This window comes from Brachycentrus maculatus, unplaced genomic scaffold (genome assembly GCF_059751285.1).
Source record: "Brachycentrus maculatus isolate JH-2025_06_01 unplaced genomic scaffold, ASM5975128v1 h1tg001411l, whole genome shotgun sequence".
NCBI classification, from domain to species: domain Eukaryota; kingdom Metazoa; phylum Arthropoda; class Insecta; order Trichoptera; family Brachycentridae; genus Brachycentrus; species Brachycentrus maculatus.
In genome coordinates this window covers 29,707-35,742 of record NW_028282060.1, presented here as the reverse complement: position 1 = coordinate 35,742, position 6,036 = coordinate 29,707, and positions in this window count along the sequence as shown.

Here is a 6,036-nt window from a genome sequence, read left to right as displayed (position 1 = left end):
TTTTGTTGGGGCGATAGAAAAATTTATAGAACTTTTTTTGAAAATTTTAATTTAAATTAAAATTTTATTTTATAAAAAATTATTATTAATAGTTAAAAGATTAAAATACTTTAGGGATAACAGCGTAATGTTAATTTTAAGTTCATATTAAAATTAAAGTTTGCGACCTCGATGTTGGATTAAAATTAAGTTTAAATGCAAAAATTTAAATTTTGAGTCTGTTCGACTTTTAAAATTTTACATGATCTGAGTTCAAACCGGTGTGAGCCAGGTTGGTTTCTATCTTTAAATAAAATTTAATATTTTAGTACGAAAGGAATAAATATTAGAAATAATTTTTTAATAATTGATTAAATGTAATGAAATTAAATTATTTTGACAGAATTAAATGTGTTAAATTTAGAATTTAATTATATGTATAAATTAGTATACATAAATAATAATTAATAAATATGAAATTTTTATATTTTTATTAATTTATTTAATTTTAGTAATCATAGTATTGGTAAGAGTTGCTTTTTTTACTTTATTAGAACGAAAAGTTTTAGGGTATATTCAAATTCGAAAAGGTCCGTTAAAAGTAGGATTTTTGGGGATTGTTCAACCTTTTAGAGACGCTATTAAGTTATTTAGTAAAGAGTTTGTTTTTCCTTTTAATTCTAATTATTATTTATTCTTTTTATCTCCTTTATTGAGAATATTAATAGCTTTATGAATATGAATTATAATTCCTTATTTTATTGTTTTTTTAAGCTTTAACTTAGGATTTTTATTCATTTTATGTTGTTTAAGAGTTAGGGTTTATTTTGTTGTAATTTCTGGGTGGGCTTCTAATTCTAATTATGCTAAATTAGGAAGATTGCGAGGGTTAGCTCAGACTATTTCTTATGAGGTAAGATTAGCTTTGATTTTATTGTCTCCTTTATTGTTAATAAATAGTTATAATTTTATAAATTTAGTTTATTATCAAGAAAATATTTGATTTTTATTTTTAATATTTCCTTTGATATTAAGGTTATTTAGTTCTATATTGGCTGAGTTAAATCGGACTCCGTTTGATTTTATGGAGGGAGAAAGTGAGTTAGTTTCAGGGTTTAATGTAGAATATAGAAGGGGTGGATTTGCATTCATTTTTTTAGCTGAATATTCAAATATTCTATTTATAAGAATATTATTTGTATTAATCTTTATGGGGGGTAAATGTGTACATTTATTTTTTTTTTTAAAATTAATATTGTTGGGATTTTCATTTATTTGAGTTCGTGGGCTATTACCGCGGTATCGTTATGATAAGCTAATAAATTTAGCTTGAAAATCTTATTTACCTATTTCTTTAAATTATTTATTTTTTTATTTTTGTTTAATTATTTATTTATGTAATTTTATTAGTATAAATTAATAAGATTTTTATCTTTACTTAAGTTTTCAAAACAAATGCTTTATTTAAGCTAATTAATTAGAGTTTTATTAGATAAATAAATCTCAAATTTTTGGAATTAAAGGATTTAAAATAAAATATCTAAAATAAAAGAAAGTTAAAATTTGTCTTAATATTATGTAAGGGTATTCTATTGGGCATCTACCCAATCAAGTAAGAATAAAAAATACAAAGATAAAATTTCAAAAAAGGATTTTATTTAATCTATAAAATTGAATTCCTTTAATATTTTTATTAAAAGTAAAAGGTATATTAAAAAGAATTAAAATAGATATAATTAATGCAATAACTCCCCCTAATTTATTAGGAATTGACCGAAGAATTGCATATGCAAATAAAAAATATCATTCAGGTTGAATGTGAATAGGGGTGATTATAGGGTTAGCGGGAATAAAATTATCAGGGTCTCCTAATAGGAAAGGAGCTTTTATACATAAAATTAAAATTAATATTAAAAAAATAAAAAATCCTATGATGTCTTTAAAAGTAAAATAGGGGTGAAAGGGAATTTTATCGATATTATTATTAACTCTTAAAGGATTTCTAGATCCGGTTTGATGGAGAAACACTAAGTGAATAATAGAAAACATTAAAATAACAAATGGTATGATAAAATGAAATATAAAAAATCGATTTAAAGTTGCGTTATTAACTGAAAATCCTCCTCAAATTCATTGAACTAGTTCAGTTCCAGCGTAAGGAACAGCTGAGAGAAGGTTTGTAATTACTGTTGCTCCTCAAAAAGATATTTGTCCTCAAGGTAAAACATAGCCTATAAAGGCTGTTATTATACATAAAAGGAAGATAATAATTCCAACTATTCATGTAAATTTGAATATGAATGATTCATAGTAAATTCCTCGTCCAATATGAATATATAAGCAAATAAAAAAAAATGAAGCACCGTTAGTGTGGATAATTCGGATTAATCATCCATAATTGACATTTCGGTAAATATGATCTAAGCTAGAAAAAGCTATTTCAACATTGGGGATATAGTTTATTGTTAAAAATAATCCAGTAAGAATTTGAATTATTAAACAAAGTCCCAGAGTCGATCCCATATTTCATATAAAAGAAATATTAGAAGGAGTGGGTAAATTAACCAAAGAATTAGTTATAATTCTTATAATAGGATGAGTATCTTTTAAGGGTATAAATTTTGAATTTTTCATTTAATTTTTGATTCGCATGGGCTGTACTTAAGGTTAATAATTTTAATAGAAATAACTAATATGATAAATAAATAAATTATTATTAAGATAGTGAAATATATTTCATTTTGATTATAGAAATTAGATATAAATAAATTATTTTCAAAATTTATTATTAAGGAAAAATTATTTATTTTTATAGTTTCTATGTTAATAAAGTGTATAATATTATTTATATTAAAGTAAAATAAACTTAATAAAATAATTATATAAATTAAATTTATTTTATTAAAATTTAAAATTTTATTAGAAGTTATTCTAGAAATATAAATAAATAAAACTAGTAATCCCCCAATAAAAGTTAAAAATATAATATAAGATATTCAAAATGTTTGACTTATTATTCCAATGATTAAGGTTATTAATGAAGTTTGGATAATTATTATAATAGTAATTATTAAAGGGTGAGATATTTTTAAAATTTTTAAATTAATTAGGGAGAAAATAACTATTAATATATATATAATTTTAATCTTCAAAGAATAGTTTAATAAAAATAATAATTTTGGAGATTATAGATAAATTTATAGTTTTTCTTTGAAAGTTTTAAAAGAAAAAAATCTTATTTTTGAATTACAAAATCAATATTTTATTTAAATTATTAAAACTAATGAAAATTTTATTTGTAAAATATTTTTTATTTATAAATTATATTATAAGAAATTTTTTATTTTCTTTAAATCGTAAACATTTATTAATTATTTTATTAAGTTTAGAATTAATTAGATTAATTTTATTTTTATTAATATATATGTATATATTAATTTTAGGGTCATTTTATTTCATAATTTTATTTTTAATTTTAGTTGTTTGTGAGGGGGTTCTAGGGCTTTCGATTTTAATTTTTATAATTCGTATATGTGGAAACGATTACATTCAAGTATTTAGAATTTTATAATGATAAAATATATGTTTTTTTTTTGGATATTAATATTTCTATTATTTAAAAAAAATTGTTTTTGATTAATGCAAATAATGATTTTTTTTATTACTTTAGTATTTATAATATTTTCTCTAAATTCATTTAATTTTACTAATTTAAGTTATAATTTTGGTAGAGATTTAATTTCTTATTTTTTGATTTTATTGAGTTTATGAATTTCTGGGTTAATAATTATGGCTAGGTTAAAGATTTATAGAAAAATATTATATGTAAATTTATTTATTTTTAATGTTATTTTTTTATTATTAATATTATTTTGTACTTTTAGTTCTATAAATTTATTTATATTATATTTATTTTTTGAAGGTTCTTTAATTCCTATTTTTTTTTTAATTTTAGGATGGGGGGTGCAATCTGAACGAATTCAAGCTGGGATATATTTATTATTTTATACATTATTTGTTTCTCTACCTTTTTTGTTGGGGATTTTTTATATTAATCAAGAGTATCTCAGGTTAATAATTTGCATACTGGAAAGTATAAAATTTATAAATTTTATTTTATATTTTATTATAATTTTAGCTTTCTTAGTAAAAATTCCTATATTTATGGTTCATTTATGATTACCTAAAGCACATGTAGAAGCTCCTATTAGAGGTTCTATAATTTTAGCGGGTATTATGTTAAAATTAGGGGGTTACGGTATTTTACGTATTATAAGATTTTTATATTATTTAAATAAGAAATTTGGGGTAATTTTCATTAGAATTAGATTAGTGGGAGCTTTTTTTGTAAGTTTAATTTGTTTTTTCCAGGTTGATTTAAAAGCTTTAGTTGCTTATTCTTCAGTTGTTCATATAGGATTAATATTAGGGGGGTTAATGACTTTGACAAATTGAGGAGTTAGGGGGAGATACTTGTTAATAATTGGACATGGGTTGTGTTCTTCAGGGTTATTTTGTTTAGTTAATATAAATTATGAACGTTTACATAGACGAAATTTATTTATTAATAAAGGAATAATAGTAATGATGCCGTCATTATCATTATGGTGGTTTTTATTATTATCTAGTAATATGGCAGCTCCCCCATCTTTAAATTTATTAGGGGAAATTAGGTTAATAATTAGGTTATTGGAATATTCATGAATTTTAATTTTTATGTTAGCATTGGTGTCTTTTTTCTCAGCGGGCTATAGACTTTATCTATTTTCTTATGTTCAACATGGGGGCTATAAATTTAGAATAAATAGTTATTTTTTAAATGAATCACGGGAATTTTTATTATTATTTTTACATTGAGTTCCTCTAAATTTATTAATTTTTAAATTAGATTTATTAATATTTATTTTTTAATTTTTTTACTTAAATAGTTTAATTAAAATATTAATTTGTGGTATTAATGATATTATATATGTTGTATATATTTTAAGTTATTTATTTTTTAAATTTATTTAAATTATTTAGATTAATTTTATTTATTTTAGGAATAACAAGAATTACTTTAAGAAATTTTTTTATAAAAAAAGATTTAAGTATTTTTTGTGAGTTTAGATTTCAAATTTTAAATTCTTTAGATTTAGCCATGATTTTTCTATTAGATTGAATATCTCTAATTTTTATTGGGGCTGTTTTTATTATTTCTAGAATAGTTATTTATTACAGAAATAGTTATATATCTATAGACATAAATAAAATTCGATTTTTTTTATTAGTTATTTTATTTATTATATCTATAATTTTAATAATTATGAGACCTAATATAATTAGAATTCTATTAGGGTGAGACGGATTGGGTCTAGTTTCTTATTGTCTAGTAATTTATTATCAAAATGTTAAATCTTATAGGGCCGGAATATTAACTATTTTGTCTAATCGAATTGGTGATATTGCTATCTTATTAAGTATTGTCTGAATGTTAAATTATGGGAGATGAAATTTTCTTTTTTATTTATATTATATAAAAAATGATAGTTCAATAGTTTTAATTAGAAGCTTAATCTTATTAGCTGGTGCTACTAAAAGTGCTCAAATTCCTTTTTCTTCCTGGTTACCAGCTGCCATAGCAGCTCCAACTCCTGTTTCTGCTTTAGTACATTCTTCTACTTTAGTAACTGCGGGGGTTTATTTAATTATTCGGTTTAGGGAATTGATTGAAAATTCTTTAATTTTTAAATTTTTAATATTTTTAGGGATATTAACTATATTTATATCTGGAATAGGGGCTAATTTTGAATATGATTTAAAAAAAATTATTGCTCTATCTACTTTAAGCCAATTAGGACTAATAATAATAATTTTAGGGGCTGGTTTTAGAGTTTTAGCCTTTTTTCATTTATTAATTCATGCTTTTTTTAAAAGTTTATTATTTTTATGTGCAGGAGTTATAATTCATAGATTTAAGGATACTCAAGATATTCGTTTAATAATAGGAAGAGTAAAATTTATACCCTTAGTGGGATTATTTTTTAATATTTCTAATTTAGCTTTGTGTGGGGTTCC